Source organism: Ranitomeya variabilis, chromosome 5 (assembly GCF_051348905.1).
Source record: "Ranitomeya variabilis isolate aRanVar5 chromosome 5, aRanVar5.hap1, whole genome shotgun sequence".
In the NCBI taxonomy this organism is placed as follows: Eukaryota; Metazoa; Chordata; class Amphibia; order Anura; family Dendrobatidae; genus Ranitomeya; species Ranitomeya variabilis.
The window spans coordinates 300,545,841-300,563,543 of record NC_135236.1 but is presented as its reverse complement, the minus strand read 5'-3'; the positions used below and the strand labels follow the sequence as shown (position 1 = coordinate 300,563,543).

General features: G+C 44.6%; 1 protein-coding gene across 2 annotated transcripts in view; it reads left to right on the top strand.

The window, feature by feature from the left end:
- The window catches only part of LOC143775860 (protein kinase C theta type-like), a 228,005-nt gene that overhangs the window by 79,522 nt on the left and 130,780 nt on the right, over window positions 1-17,703 (top strand). The gene's annotated exons all lie outside the window — the stretch shown is intronic.

Here is a 17,703-nt window from a genome sequence, read left to right as displayed (position 1 = left end):
GCCAAGAATAAACCTCAGTACTGGGCTCAAGTGACCATGTGCATGACTCCTGCACATCAGGAGGTGATTCGCTTTCTTGTGTTACATAATTTGCATGAAGGTTGTCGTGTTAGGTCTGCCATGGCTGCAGGCTCATAATCCAGTCTTGGATTGGAAAGCAATGTCTGTGTCAAGTTGGGGTTGCCAGGGGATTCATGGCGATGCTCCTTTGGTGTCTATTGCTTCTTCTACTCCTTCTGAAGTCCCTGAATTTTTGTGGGACTACCAGGATGTATTTGATGAGCCCAAGTCCAGTGCCCTACCTCCTCATAGGGATTGTGATTGCGCCATAAATTTGATTCCTGGTAGTAAGTTCCCTAAGGGACGACTTTTTAATTTGTCTGTACCAGAACATGCCGCTATGCGGAGTTATATCAAGGAGTCTTTGGAGAAGGGGCATATTCGCCCGTCCTCGTCCCCTTTGGGTGCGGGGTTCTTTTTTGTGGCCAAGAAGGATGGTTCTCTAAGACCCTGTATAGATTATCGCCTTCTAAATAACATCACGGTCAAATTTCAGTATCCTTTGCCACTGTTGTCCGATCTGTTTGCTCGGATTAGGGGGGCCAGTTGGTTCACCAAGATAGATCTTCGTGGAGCGTATAATCTTGTGCGTATAAAGCAGGGCGATGAATGGAAAACAGCATTCAATACGCCTGAAGGCCATTTTGAGTACTTGGTGATGCCTTTTGGGCTTTCTAATGCCCCTTCTGTGTTCCAGTCCTTCATGCACGATATCTTCCGAGAATATCTGGATAGATTTATGATTGTGTACCTGGACGATATTTTGGTCTTTTCTGATGATTGGGAATCTCATGTGAAGCAGGTCAGGATGGTATTTCAGGTCCTGCGAGCCAATGCTTTGTTTGTGAAGGGCTCTAAATGTCTCTTCGGAGTCCAGAAGGTTTCCTTTTTGGGCTTTATTTTTTCTCCTTCTACCATTGAGATGGATCCAGTCAAGGTCCAGGCTATTTATGATTGGACTCAACCTACATCGGTAAAGAGTCTTCAGAAGTTCTTGGGTTTTGCTAATTTTTACCGTCGCTTCATCACTAATTTTTCCAGTGTGGTTAAGCCTTTGACGGATTTGACCAAGAAGGGTTCTGATGTGACGAATTGGTCTCCTGCGGCCGTGGAGGCCTTTCAGGAGCTCAAACATCGGTTCTCTTCGGCTCCTGTCTTGCGTCAGCCGGATGTCTCTCTGCCCTTCCAGGTCGAGGTTGATGCTTCTGAGATTGGAGCTGGGGCTGTCTTGTCTCAGAGAAGCTCTGATGGCTCTGTAATGAGGCCATGTGCTTTCTTTTCAAGAAAGTTTTCGCCTGCCGAGCGGAATTATGATGTTGGTAATCGGGAGTTGTTGGCAATGAAGTGGGCATTTGAGGAGTGGTGACATTGGCTCGAGGGAGCCAAACATTGTGTGGTGGTCTTGATGGATCACAAGAATTTGACTTATCTCGAGTCTGCTAAACGGCTAAATCCTAGACAGGCTCGGTGGTCGCTGTTTTTCTCCCGTTTCGATTTCGTGGTTTCATACCTTCCGGGTTCGTAGAACGTTAAGGCTGATGCTCTTTCGAGGAGCTTTGTGCCTGACTCTCCGGGAGTTTCTGAACTGGCTGGTGTCCTCAGAGAGGGGGTGATTTTGTCTGCCATCTCTCCTGATTTGCGATGAGTACTGCAGGAATTTCAGGCCAATAGACCCGACCGTTGTCCACCGGAGAGACTGTTTGTCCCGGATAGATGGACCAGTAGAGTCATTTCCGAGGTTCATTCTTCGGTGTTGGCGGGTCATCCTGGGATTTTTGGTACCAGGGATTTGGTGGCTAGGTCCTTTTGGTAGCCTTCCTTGTCGCGGGATGTGCGTTCCTTTGTGCAGTCCTGTGGGATTTGTGCTCGGGCCAAGCCTTGCTGTTCTCGTGCCAGTGGATTGCTTTTGCCTTTGCCTGTCCCGAAGAGGCCCTGGACGCATATTTCCATGGATTTTATTTCGGATCTTCCAGTCTCTCAGAAGATGTCTGTTATCTGGGTGGTTTGTGATCGTTTTTCTAAAATGGTCCATTTGGTGCCCTTGCCTAAGCTGCCTTCCTCCTCCAATTTGGTTCCACTGTTTTTTCAGAATGTGGTTCGTTTGCATGGTATTCCTGAGAATATTGTGTCTGACAGAGGATCCCAGTTTGTGTCCAGATTTTGGCGGTCCTTTTGTGCTAAGATGGGCATTGAATTATCTTTTTCATCGGCTTTCCATCCTCAGACGAATGGCCAAACCGAACGAACTAATCAGACTTGGAGACTTATGTGAGATGTTTTGTTTCTGCGGATCAGGATGATTGGGTGACTTTTTTGCCATTGGCTGAGTTCGCCCTCAATAATTGGGCTAGTTCTGCTACTTTGGTTTCGCCTTTTTATTGCAATTCTGGTTTTCATCCTCGTTTTTCCTCAGGTCAGGTTGAGCCTTCTGACTGTCCTGGGGTGGATTCTGTGGTGGATAGGTTGCAGCAGATTTGGAACTACGTGGTGGACAATTTGACGTTGTCACAAGAGAAGGCTCAGCGCTTTGCTAACCGCCGTCGCTGTGTGGGTTCCCGACTTCGTGTGGGGGATTTGGTATGGTTGTCTTCTCGTTATGTTCCGATGAAGGTTTCCTCTCCTAAGTTCAAGCCTCGTTTCATCGGTCCTTATAAGATTTTGGAAATCCTCAACCCTGTGTCTTTTCGTTTGGACCTCCCAGCATCATTTGCCATTCACAATGTATTCCATAGGTCATTGTTGCGGAGATATGTGGTGCCTGTGGTTCCTTCTGTTGACCCTCCTGCTCCGGTCTTGGTCGAGGGAGAATTAGAGTATGTGGTGGAGAAGATCTTGGATTCTCGTGTTTCGAGTCGGAAGCTTCAGTACTTAGTTAAATGGAAGGGCTATGGTCAGGAGGATAATTCCTGGGTTGTCACCTCTGATGTCCATGCGGCCGATTTGGCTCGTGCCTTTCATTCGGCTCGTCCTGATCGGCCTGGGGGCTCTGGTGAGGGTTCGGTGACCCCTCCTCAAGGGGGGGTACTGTTGTGAATTCCATCTGGGCTCCCTCTGGTGGCTCTTAGCGATACTGCGGGTCTGGAGCTGGGCTCAGCTGCCTCATTTCCTGCTATTCTGGTTCCTATTTAACTCCACCTGGACCTTTACTTGTTGCCTGCTGTCGTTGTATTCAGTACTGGTTCTGACCTCTCCTGGATTTTCCTGGTGACCTGTCTATTTCTGAGAAGCTAAGTCTTGCTAGTTCTTTTTGCTCATTGTTTCCTTGAAAATGTTTCTCAGTATATGATGTGTTCAGCCCAGCTTGCTTATATGTGATTTTTCGCTTGCTGGAAGCTCTGGGGAGCAGAGTGCGCCTCTCACATCGTGAGTCGGTGTGGGGGTTCTTGTACTTTCTGCGTGGATGGTTTTTGATAGTTTTTGTACCGACCGCACAGATCCCTGCTATCTTCTGTCTATTTAGTGTTAGCGGGCCTCATTTGCTTAAACCTGTTTTTCATACCTACGTTTGTATTTTCCCCTTAACTCACCGTTATTATTTGTGGGGGGCTGCCTAAACTTTGGGGTTATTTCTCTAAGGCAAGTGAGGCTTTGCTTTCTCTCTAGGGGTAGCCAGTTTCTCAGGCTGCGAAGAGGCGTCTAGGTTTTTAGGTAACGCTCCACGGCTGCCTTTAGTGTGTGTGGATAGGATCAGGATTGCGGTCGGTATAGTTCCCACATCCCCGGAGCTTGTCCTATTATTCAGGTTTACCCATAAGGTCAGTTTGGTGATCCTACCACCGGATCATAACAACCCTCACCTGTGGAAGTACTGCTCATTTAAGCTGTTGTGTGTACTCTGCACCCTCCGCCTTAGGAAGTACAGTAACTTTATACCGCTGTTTGCAGTCTGCCCCCCGCCTGTGGGAGTACTCTGCAAAAAAACCGCTGTGTGAACTCTGCACCCTCCACTTGAGGAAATACTGTGCCTTTAAGCTGCCTTGTGTACTCTGCTCAATCCAACCAGGGGGAGTACTGTGCCTTTAAGTTGCTGTGTGTTTTCTAGTAGTCTGGGAAATAAATAATTGGCATTTGCTATCTTGTTGTCGTTTGTAAGCCAAAAAATATTTTTTTCAGGACTGCTGCGTGTTTTTTAGTAGTCTGGGAATCAAATAATTGTCATTAGCTATCATGTTGCCATTTAAAGGCCAAAGAAGTAATTTTTAGGACTGTTATGATTTTTTAGTAGTCTTGAAAATAAATAATTGCCATCAGCTATCTCATTGCAATTTATATAGGCTAATGAAATAGGTTTTCAGGACCGCTGTGTGATCTTTAGTAGTCTGGGAAATAAATAATTGGCACCAGCCGTCTTGTTGCCATTTCTAAGCCAAATAAATAATTTTCCTGAACTGATGTGTGCTTTTTAGTAGTCTTGGAAATAAATAATTGGCATCAGCCATCTCATTGCTATTTATATGCCAAATAAAAAAAATTTTCAATACTGTTATCTTATCTAGTAGTGTAACAAATAAACAATTGTCATTCGCGGTCTCGTTGCCATTTATAGGCCAAAGAAATATTTTTTCAGCACCCCTGTCCTTTCTAGTGGTGTGGAAAAGAAAATAAACCATTGTATGTATTTTTGTAGTCTGGGCAATAAATAATTGGCAATAGCTGTCTCTTTGTCATTTCTAGACCAAATAAATAACATTTGAGGACTGCTGTGTTTTCTAGTAGTGTTGCAAATAAATAGCCATCTCATTGTCATTTCTAGGCCAAAGAAATAATTTCCCTAAACCGGTGTGTGCATTTTAGCAGTCTTGGAAATAAATAATTGTCATGAGATGTCTAATTGCCATTTCTAGGCAAAAGATATAATTTTCTTAAACTGGTGTGTGTTTATTAGTAGTCTGAGAAATAAATAATTTTCATTTGCCATCTTGCTGTCATTTGTAGGCCAAAGACAATTTTTTTCTATACTTCTGTCTTTTCTAGTGGCATGATGAATAAATAATTGATATCAGCTATCTCGTTGCCTTTTTAGGCCAAATACATTTTTTTCCTAAAACGGTGCATGTTTTTAGTAGTCTGGGAAATAAACAATTGGCATCAGCCATCTCACTGCCATTCCTAGGGAAAATAAATAATTTTACAGGACCACTGTGTGTTTTCTAGTAGTATTGTGAATAAATAATGGCATCAGCCATTACTGCCATTTTTAAGCTGAATAAATATTTTTTTCTGTACTGCTGTCTTTTCTAGTAGTGAGTCAAATAAATAATTGTCATCAGCCATCTCGTTACCATTTATAGGCCCAAAAAAGATATTTTTTCTGTACTGCTGTATCTTCTAGTAGTGTGGCAAATAAATAATTGGCATCAGCCATTTCGTTGTCATTTCTAGGGCAAATAACAAAAACTTTCCTAAACCGGTGTGTGTTTTATAGTAGTGTGGGAAATAAATAATTGGCATCAGCCATCTTGTTGCTATTTATAGACCAAAGAAATAATTTTTGAAGAAGACTGCTGTGTGTTTTCCAGTAGTGTTGCAAATAATTAATAGACATCAGCCAGCTCGTTGCTATTTGTAGGCTAAAGAAATATTTTTCAGGGCCACTGTGTTTTTTAGTAGTGTTGCAAAGAAATAATTGGCATCAAAAGAAATCATTTTCCTAAAGCGGTGTGTGTTTTATTATAGTCTGGGAAGTAAATAATAGGCATAACCCATCTTGTTGCCATTTATATAATAATAATAATAATGTATAATAATAATATAATAATTTTTCAGGACTGCTGTGTGTTTCTAATAGTGTTATAAATTAATAAATCTACTTTCCTGTTTAGAAAAAACACTTTTAAAAATGAAGAGAGCATCAAATAGATGACGTGGACATGCCCGTTTTGGTGTTGTCATAGCTGCTGATGGTGATGGTAGTGTAGCTGATGCAGGGAGAGGACATGGTCGTTCTATACCTGCTCTGTGACCAAATACAACACCTTCCTCTGGTGCACGCAGGCGACAGGACATTCTGCATCATGAGTGCACTGATGCCCAACCACTTGTTATGTTGGAAGATGAGTACGTGGGAGCGCTAGAGCACCTGGTCCGTGGACCATCGCTGCACATCTCAGAGGATGATAAAACACAGTTGCCAACTGCTGCATCTTTCTGCTGTGTGCAGGCTGGCAAGGAGAGCAGGGTTGAGGAGTGGATGGAGGATGATGCAGGGGATGATGAGGTCCTAGACTCTACATGGAGCGAAGCCATCCTAGTGACATGCTCAGTTCGGAGGAAGAGGAGGTGATAATGCTGCCCCAGCAACACAGCAAAAGAGGGAACAGAGTGCAAAAGCACAGCAGGCAGCCCCTAGCTAGTACATCGACTGCTACTGCCCAAAGCGCCGAGGAAATGAGAACACTAAAGCCAGCTCAAAGGAGTAAGCACAGCCAGTGACATTACTTCTCCTTAACTGCCTACTGGGTAAATGTAGCAGCAGTTGGGACAGAGGCAGAAGGTGTTGTAACCCATGTCCTACCACCACCGAGGATTGCTTTACGTTTATCTGTTCAGGTTGCATCCTCCTCCTACTACGCTTCCTCCACCTCCTCCTCATGTTGTCACAATAAGACCTGCACCTCCAACAACAGCTCAGCCAGGAGGAATTGACAGCAGGCTGTTCTTGTTTGGGGGACAAATGCAATGCGCAAGAGCTGTGGACTGGGATCAAACAGCAGACAGATGAGTGGTTGGTGCCACTGAACCTCAAGCCCGGCCTGGAGGTCTGTGATAACGGGCGAAATATTGAAGCAGCTCTGGGCCTAGCCAGCTTGACGCACATCTCTTGCCTGGTGCATGTGGTGATCTTGGTGCAGCAGAGCATCCTGAAAAACTACCCACACATGTCGGATCTGCTGCTGAAAGTGCAGTCAGTGTGTGCTTACTTTCGGCATTCTCACCTTGCTGCTGCTCACCTGTCTGCGCTGCAGTATCACTTCTGCCTTCCCGCTCACCGGCTGATATGCGACGTAACAACAAGGTGGAACTTCACCTTGCATATGCTGGAGAGACAGTACAAGCAGCAGGATGCAATAGTGGAGTTTTAGTTGCACAACACACACACGAGTCGCTATGCAGAAAACACAAATTCACCACCAATGAGTGGGCCTTCATGCGGGACATGTGTGCCGTCTTGTACTGCTTTGAACATTCCATCAATATGGCCAGCGCTAATCGCATCATCATCAGAATTACTATACCACTTATATGCCTGCTGGAAAAAACAATTCAGGCCATGACGGATGAGGTGGTGGCACCGGAGGAAGAGGATCAGGGCCAATTCACACCGCTATCAGGCCTGTCGTTCACACATGGCTCGCAGGGTGGGTTACTGTCTCAACAGCAGCAGTGTACCTAACTGTATAGCCAGGGGACAGTTTGGGAGCATGATGATGAGGAGGAAGAGGAACAACCGTATTCAGAGCAGGGTGGCACTCAGATCAGCTAACTGGCATCACTGGAGTGTGGCCGGATTATGCAGAGCACCTAGACGATACACCTTCCACTGAGGACAGCTTGTCGTTGTCCAGGGGCAGCCTGGGACACATGAGCCAATACATGCTGTAAACAACCACCGAGTTGCCTGTACTCTGCAACCCTGCCTGTGGGGGGACGATGCCCTTTTGTCTGGGTGTGAAATTTTTAATCAGCTCTCTGGGGAAAATGTGAAAACATGCTCTGTGGGTGAAATTTATAATCAGTTTCTCTAGGGAAAATGTGAAAACATGCTATGTGGGGGAAATTTGTCAGCTTCCGTAGAGGAAATGTGGAAACAGGCCCTGTGGGTGAAATTTGTTTTCAGCTTCTGTAGGGAAAATGTGGAAAAATGCTCCATGGATGCAATATGTTATCAACTTCTGTAGAGGAAATGTGAAAACATGCTCTGTGGGTGAAATTTTTGTATCAGCTTCCGTTGGGGCACTGTGCCCAAAAGCCTTTGTGTACTCAGCAGCCGTGTCTATATGAGTAGTGTGCATAAAAAATAATTTTAATCTACCTTTGTGGCCGGGCCTAATACTCATTAAAGGATTTAATTACACATTCCAATTACAGAGCCTCTAAATTGTCATGGATGGCTATTTTGTCTCGCTACATCAACTGCTGACTGTTGAGAAGTGGTTAATTTGCGTGACTGCTGCTTTCCTTGAATGTGGTACACATTTATCAGACTACCTTTCTTGAATACAACCCTGATTCTCTATTACCCATTTGCACTCTGCAACCCTGCCTGTGGGAGTACTGTGGCAAAAGCCGCTGTGTGTAGTCTGCAGTCCCACCTGTGGCGGTTTGAGATTGGATGGCTGAGAGTTCTTCCAGTTCCTTCAGTTTGTGTTCCACCGGATCCCCTCTAAAGGTACCGTCACACTAAACGATATCGCTAGCGATCTGTGACGTTGCAGCGTCCTGGATAGGGATATCGTTGTGTTTGACACGCAGCAGCAATCAGGATCCTGCTGTGATATCGCTGGTCGTTGATTAAAGTTCAGAACTTTATTTGGTCGTCAGATCGCCGTGTATCGTTGTGTTTGACAGCAAAAGCAACGATACCAGCGATGTTTTACAATGGTAACCAGGGTAAATATCGGGTTACTAAGCGCAGGGCCGCGCTTAGTAACCCGATGTTTACCCTGGTTACCAGTGTAAAATGTAAAAAAACAAACAGTACATACTCACCTTCGCGTCCCTCGCCGTCCGCTTCCTGCACTGACTGAGCGGCGACCGTAAAGTGAAAGCACAGCACAGCGGTGACGTCACCGCTCTGCTGTTAGGGCCGGCACTTACAGTCAGTGCAGGAAGCGGACGCCGGGGGACGCGAAGGTGAGTATGTAGTGTTTGTTTTTTTACATTTTACACTGGTAACCAGGGTAAACATCGGGTTACTAAGCGCGGCCCTGCGCTTAGCAACGCGATGTTTACCCTGGTTACCCAGGGACCTCGGCATCATTGGTCGCTGGAGAGCGGTCTGTGTGACAGCTCTCCAGCGACCAAACAGCGACGCTGCAGCGATCGGCATCGTTGTCTGTATCGCTGCAGCGTCGCTTAGTGTGACGGTACCTTTAGGCCGGGTTCACTTTTGCATATGTGTGTGCAGCGTAAACCTGCATACCGATCAGCATGCGTCTTGTGTACCTATCTTTAACATGGTGTACACAGGGACACGCGTTAGCATGTGTTTGCATGCGGATGCGTACGCATGCGTTGTTTTGTGGTGTGCGGCGAACGCAACATGTTGCATTTTTTGAGGCGTCAATTTAGCGCAGACATAAGCGTGTGGATGAGTGCATCAAAACAATGCATTACTGTCTATGGGAACTCATTGGTATGCAAGGACATGCGTACACATGCGTTCGATACGCATCCGTACTTCACACTAATCATGTCCAGGAAATTATTTCACCACCTGCAAAATCCCAGCTGTATAAAAGGGGGTCTGGAGACAGGAAGTCCATTACTCTCAAGACTCTGGATGCGAGCATAAGACTCTGGATGTAAGTATAGAAGCTTTGAAAATGTCTGTCTGTCTCTCACTGCATTCTGTACTCTGTACTTATGTTTTGCTTTCTGTTCCTTCAAGACTGTGACCTGTTCCTGTACTGGACTCCTTGCCTGGATTGCTCATTCCTGTCCAGAATTACCTGTCGTGGATTTCTCCTGTGGCCAGGGGTGAACCTAGCCTCTCTGCTGCCTGAGACGAACTGCAAAACGGCGCCCCCCCACATAGTAAAATCAGTACAAATAAATCTGGTTTACTCTTTACTCGCCTAACCTGACGCACATGTAAAATATATTCCTATTTAAAGTGTATGTATTTGAAACATCGATCTTTACACTTGTTAAATTTCTGTTTAAGTAGTAGAAAATAAAGGATTTTAAGAATACTACTGACTGTATGGTTTCAGCTTCAGAAATCAACAGCTGGGCCTTAACAATGAAAATAGTTCAACAATCACTGCATTATACCATATGGAGGACTATGGGGAGTGCATTATACTGTATGGAGGTCTATGGGGTTCATTATACTATATGGAGGACTATGTGGGTGCATTATACTATATGGAGGTCTATGGGCTATGCATTATACTGTATGGAGGACTATTATGATGAATTATACTATATGGAGGCCTATGAGGGTGCAATATACTGTATGGAGGACTATGGGAAGTGCATTATACTGTAAGGAGGACTGTGGGGTGCATTATGCTATAGGGAGGACTATGGGGAGTGCATTATGCATCTTCTATGGAGCCCCATGACATCTATGTACTCCCTTTGTTGGTATAATGGTTTATTTTTTCTATACATTAAAGAACATTGGCAGGACGGTGGACATATATCAGGATGGGGATATATATACCAGGATGGGGTCAGGATGAGGGACATATACATCAGGATGAGGGACATATATACATATAATTCAGGATGGGGGTGGGCTCTGTCCCAATCTTGCACTGGGGCCCATCAGACTATAGTTGCACCACTGGTATTTGGCCACCTTAAAAAACAGTAAAGATTTGATCTGCACTATGGCGTCATTGCAGGTGACAGCCTCAGCTATGCTGCATTTTAAACCTTCAGCTCTGCAGCCTACAATCCTCATATCTTACATTTCACATCCTCTGCTCTTGCAGATTTAACAACCTTTTTTTACTTGATACCATTCTGCTATATCTGACACCCTCTGTCACTTTTATTGCCCTCAACTCTACTACACTCAACAAACTCATTGCAGCTTCTTCTGAAATAGTAACCTTACCCGCATTTGATATTCTCAGTTTGGGATATCTGACAAATTGAGATCTTATTACATCTGACAAGGGGCTGTCGGGAATTGTTTACAGTTACTTACTGCTGGTTACTGCTCTTTGTGACTAGTCCCAGCAATGTGTGTGTCCCAGCATGTCGGAAGACTGGGCACCGCCTCTGCACCTCAGCCCAGGTAAGTTGTAACAGTCACCTGCCGGGCACGTTAGGTTGTTGTGACAGTGTCAGCAAGGATTACAGGGAGAGTCAGCCCCACATGTTCTGACTGCTGTTCTGCCGCCCCCTGTCTTTAGGGATGCTCCTCCGCCTGAGGCAAAGTACTCAACTTGCCTCATGATAGCAGTGCCCATGCATGTGGCCCTGTGTAAGTATGAGTGTGTGTACTTTTCAATTACTATGTTGCTCTGCCCAGTCTCACACTCTGCCCAGTTTCACACTCTTCGTCAGTTTGTGTCTTATGTTTTCCTTTTTTTCCTTGCAGACTGTGAGGTGCTGCTGTCTTCTTATTTTATTCAATCTATAGGTTCGACAACGTGAGGAAGGTCAACATGTCATTGACAATGACCTACTCATTCCATTGGTTCAAGAGCGTGTAGCGTTGTGGGACATGTTGTGAACTCCGTTCTCGGACTCCCTCCTGTGGTCATGAATGGTACTTTGGTTGGTTCTGCTCTTGGACTCCCTCTGGTGGCTTCGAGCGGAACTGCTGGTCACTGAGGTTGGCTTTATCAGCTGCTCTCGTTTATTGCTATGCTTGCTTCCCTATTTAACTCCACTCAGATCGTTACTTCATGCCAGCTGTCAATGTTTCAGTATTGGTTCAGATCTCTCTTGGACTTCTCTGAGGACCTGTCTACTCCAGCAGAAGCTAAGTCTTTGCTAGTTCATTTGTTGTTACTGCTTCCTGAATATATTTCTTAGTACTTCTAATTTCTAGTCCAGCTTGCTATCATGATATTCCCTTGCTAGCTGGTAGCTCTGGGGGTGCAGAGTGGCACCTCCACACCGTGAGTCAGTGTGGGGAGTCTTTTTGCTTACTCTGCGTGGTTTTTTGTAGTCTTTTGTGCTGACCGCATAGTTCCCTTTTCTATCCTCTGACTATTTAGTGGTATCTGGCCTCCTTTGCTAAAACCTGTTTCATTCCTGTGTTTGTGACTTTCCTCTTAACTCACAGTCAATATATGTGGGGGTCTGCCTTTACCTTTGGGGAATTTCTCTGAGGCAAGGAAAGGCTTCTATTTCTATCTTTAGGTGTAGTTAGCTCTTAGGCTGTGAAGAGGCATCTAGGGAGAGTTAGGTACGCTCCACGGCTATTTCTAGTGTGTGTGATAGGAGTAGGGTTTGCGGTCAGCAGAGTTCCCACTTCACAGAGCTAGTCCCAATTTTGAGTTTACTCATCAGGTCATTCCGGGTGCTCCTAACCACCAGGTCCATAACAGGGACCCCCGTGATTGTAATCATTCCGACTCAGTATTGATTCGACGACTCTGGGAATAAGAGGCCAGATCGCTGTTGGATGATTGGGACCATGCAAGGCCACAAGTCAAAAAGGATTTTTGTAAGTATTGCAATGTGGTCTCTGTTTTGCTGTAAATGTTGTCTATTTTTACAACTATGTTTTTTTTCTTTCCCCTTCACAGTGAATAGAGTAAAAGTTCATTGGTGTTCAATGAAGGATCGCTTTAATAAGGATATCAGACAGGAGATTCGGGTTAGAAGTGGTGCTGCTCCAAAGCTCTCCAAATATAAATACAACCATATGCTTTCTTTTCTGAGGCCTGCTGTTGCTCAGCAAACGTGAGTACCTTTTCTGTTGTCCTATATAAACCATAAAAAAAATTTGGTAATGTTTTTCTTTCATTTCCTTATACAGAACCGGTAGCAGCACTATAGAACCTGGATCTTCCTCGGTTGAAGCGGCCCATCATCGACCAGCCAGCGAACAGTCCCAATCATCCACCAGCGATGTAGCAACCAGGCAGGCTTCACAGGCTGGGGAACAGGCAGCCGGTCCATCAGGTTTTCCCCTCTTCCAGCCCTCTGCCACTGTTTTTGCTGGGACTTCTCATCGCGATAGAGGGCCTGAGAGAGGTCAGTCATGCCCAATTTTATTCACTTAAGCTCGGTCTTCCAGGATGGGATGAAGGTAATTGGAGATAGACTGGACAGTGGGTTCACTCCGGTGAACACACTTTTCCAAGATGTCCACAGACGCCTTGACCGCCTGGAAGCCGACCATAAGAGACCGGCGAGACATTTTTTTTTCAGCAACAGAGTGGGGAGTGTCGGAAAACTTTATGTCTGAACTCCAGCTGACCGTCATGCAGGCTTGCCAGGCTGCTTACAGCCAGGCATTACAGCAGCAGTCCAGAAGCTATCAGCTGCAGGCCGGATTTTACCAGCATCAACAAGCACAGCATCACTGGCCTGTTCCCCCAGTTCACAGCTACACCACATTCCAGAGTGCAGCACCCCTGCAGCAACCAGCATCCACAATGCTCCAGAGTGCAGCACACCTGCAACAAGCAGCATCCACCATGCTCCAGAGTGCAGCACCCCTGCAGCAAGCAGCATCCACCATGCTCCAGAGTGCAGCACCATGCCAGCACACTGATACAGAGGCCAAAACTCCCACTCATCCAACAAAGAAATACAGAAAGACTCCCACTAGTGACTCGGCACCGCACCAAAAAATAATGAAATGTCGCCCAAAAATGGTCCTACCATCTCCACCCTCACCTCCCAATGTGTCTCTGTTGTCTAATATGTCACTACCTTCCCTACGTTCTGTCCCTTCCAATTTGTCTATCCCTTCCCACAGTTCAACTCCTAATGTGTTGTCTACTCCAAATGTGTCCAGTCCCATACAGGAGCCAATCCTTCAATTTATTGCCCTTCCCCTGTAACCTCTTCATCATTGAATGTTACCCAATCATCACAGCTCCACACACCCAAGGTCCACGATGTTTCACCTTCATACAGACCCAGAACATAAAACTAATTGTTGTTTAATGCAAAATAAACAGATGGTTATGGTTGTTGTTAAATACAATTTTTATTTTGTTTGCACAATGCCTGTATTTTCTTTGTCTCTTTATGTGAAAACACACACATGTGTGTATTGTATTGTTGAGTTAAGTTGTAACGGGTGTTTAACTGGAGGTGTTTTATCAGTAGTAAAGTCAGCAAACATATACATTTACCTAAAGTGTATTAATCCATATCGTCTTGCCATGCAAGACGTCCAACATCCAAAACAAAGTAATCAGCAAACTTATCCCTCATCTGGGCAACTTCCACTGTAGTCCTCAGAGGGTGATCATGGTAATCCTGCAAAGTGGTATCAACAGGTTCGTCAAGTTCAAATTGTAGTCGCTCTTTTGCCAGGATGTAATTGTGCATAACAATACACGCTTTGACCACATCATCAATTGCCTCAGTTTTTAGATTTATTGGTGTTCCCAAAATGCGCCATTTAGAAGCCAGCAAACCAAAGGCACACTCCATAGTTCTTCATGCCCTTGTCAGTCTGTAGTTGAAAATCCTTTTAGTGTAATTCAAGTCCGGACTCGATTATGGTTTTATGAGGTTGGCACACATTTGAAACGCCTCATCCCCAACCAAAACAAACAACATTGGCGGTTATTCAGTGTTCGGAAGAGGTTGTGGTGGGGGAAAATTGAAATTATTACCATACAAACGTTGGACCATGTCAGAGTTTTTGAAAGTCTGTGAGTCATTTCCTTGTCCAAATGAGCCAATGTCAACAGCAACAAATCGACACTCAGCATCTGCAATCACCATGAGAACAATAGAAAAGTATTTTTTGTAATTAAAATACTCGGATCCACTTCCAGCAGGTTTCAGAATCCAAATGTGTTTGCCGTCCACAGCCCGCACACAGTTTGGAAAATTACAAATGTCATTGAATTTTGCTGCATTATTCAGCCACAGTTCAGTTGTGGGTTGGGGGAGTAATTCTGCACTCAGAACGTTACATAAAGCATGGCTGGTGTCTCCAGCAATGGTTGTCAAAAATAAAAAAAAACACTGTGGGACCACGCTATTCTTGATAACAGCCATGATAAAGCAGACAGCTGAGGGTTGCAGCCCACAGCTGTCGGTTATGCATGCACTGGTTATTAAAAATAGAAGACGCCCCATGTCTTTTTTTATTGATTTATTTATTTATTCATAGCATAGGCACCGACTGATGAATACTCCCATCAGCAGCACCTATTCTCACTGTTATCAGCTACTGCATGTGTACGCTGTTGAGAGTAGTACTCTCATCTGACAGCGTGGGAACCACAGCTCTGTTCTTAATGTTCTTACTGCAGATCAGAGACCGTATTTGCCATGCTGATATACAGAAAACAGCATGGCAAGCAAAGGATGCCAGGCCCCCCATACATCTGAATGGAGTTCTGATACCCAAACCAAACTTTTTAAGATGTTTGCCGAACCCGCTGGACTGGAATATCCATGGATTCGAACACCAATAGAAATGACTGCTGTGCAGGGAAGGATAGGAATAGCTGTGTTGTCTGCTGTCAGCTTTATAGGAGGTGTTACATTTCATTCTAATCCTGTCCTATAATTATAATGAGATCATACCATTTGCATCCCCATTCCTGAGAGTATTGTAAATTCAGCCATACACCTTGGGACCGATGTGTGATCTCTCTCACTCTCTCTTTCTTGCTCTAGATATATTTAATACCTATTTTACCCTCTGTATGTATATGTATATATATATATATATATATATATATATATATATATATATATATACAGATCTACATCTGATTTCGCTATATATATCTACAGTTGAAACCAGAAGTTTACAAACACCATATAAAAATACACATGTCCTAGACACATCTGTGTGTGGTGGCTCTTGAAGCAATGACTCCAGCAGTCCACTTCTTGTGAATCTCCCCCAAATTTTTTTGAATGGCCTCTTCACAACAATCCTTTCAATGCTGCGGTTATCCCAGTTGCTTGTGCACCTTTTTCTACCACACTTTTTCCTTCCACTCAACTCTCCATTAATATGCTTCGATACAGCACTCTGTGAACAGCCAGCTTCTCTAGCAATGACCTTTTGTGGCTTACCCTCCTTGTGGAGTGTGTTAATGACTGCCTTCGGGACATATGTCAAGTGAGCAGTCTTCCCCATGATTGTGGAGCCTACTGAAACAGACTAAGGCCGGGGACACACACAATGTATAAAAAAACGGTCCGTTTTTCACGGACAAGAATCGCACAAATGTTTCCCAAACAGTGATCCGTGTGCAGTGCGAGGATGCGATTTCCTCGCATCAAATGATCCTTTTGACATCCGTGTGACATCCGTATGGCATCCGTATGCCGAGATTTTCTCGCAGGCTTGCAAAACCGACATCTAATGGATTTATGTGCTCAAATGTTCATTAAAACATATATACAGTATATATATATATATATATATATATATATATATATATGTCATTGAGACACATATATATATATTCTGTATTTATATTTAATTCGGCGCGATATCTGTGAACAGCCGGTAATTCAATTGCCGGCTTTTCATTTCTCCTTCCCAAACCCGACATGATATGAGACATGGTTTACATACAGTAAACCATCTCATATCCCCTTTTTTTTTGCATATTCCACACTACTAATGTTAGTAGTGTGTATGTGCAAAATTTGGGCGCTGTAGCGTGTAAAATAAAGGGTTAAATGGCCGAAAAAACTGGCGTGGGCTCCCGCGCAATTTTCTCCACCAGAGCGGTAAAGCCAGTGACTGACGGCAGATATTAATAGCCTAGAGAGGGTCCATGGTTATTGGCCCCCCCTGGCTACAAACATCTGCCCCCAGCCACCCCAGAAAAGGCACATCTGGAAGATGTGCCTATTCTGGCACTTGGCCACTCCCTTCCCACTCCCGTGTAGTGGTGGGATATGGGGTAATGAAGGGTTAATGCCACCTTGCTATTGTAAGGTGACATTAAGCCAGATTAATAATGGAGAGGCGTCAATTATGTCACCTCTCCATTATTAATCCAATTGTCTGAAAGGGTTAAAAAACACACACACACATGATTAAAAAGTATTTTAATGAAATAAACACACAGGTTGTTTTAGTATTTTATTGCTCTCTCAATCCATCTGGAAGACCCTCGCTTGGCAAAATAATAAACCCACAATATACATACCCTCTCTGATGAACTGTCACATCCCACGAGGTAATCCATCTGAAGGGGTTAAAATATTTTACAGGCAGGAGCCCTGCTAATGCAGCTGTGCTCGTGTCTGTAAGCCCCGGCGAATGAAGGAAATATAGGTCAATGACCTATAGTTACCTTCAGTCGCGGTGATGCGCCCCCTGGTGGTCAGTCACTGGCTTTACCACTCTGGCGGAGAAAATTGCGCGGGAGCCCACGCCAATTTTTTCCGCGATTTAACCCTTAAATTTAATGGCTACAGCGCTGAAATTTTGCACATACACACTACTAACATTAGTAGTGTGGAATATGCAAAAAAAAGGGGGATATGAGATGGTTTACTGTATGTAAACCATGTCTCATATCATGTTGGGTTTAGGCAGGAGAAATGAAAAGCCGGCAATTGAATTACCGGCTTTTCACTAACACCGCTGCGTATTTCTCGCAATGCACACGCATGGTCCGTGTGTAATCCGATTTTTTTCTCGCACCCTTAGACTTGCATTGGCGAGTCTCGGCCGAGATACGCTGACAATCGCAGCATGCTGCGATTTCACTCGGATCCTGAATACGGTGGAGAAAATATCGGATGATGGGAGCTGAACCATAGATTAACATTGGGCCGAGT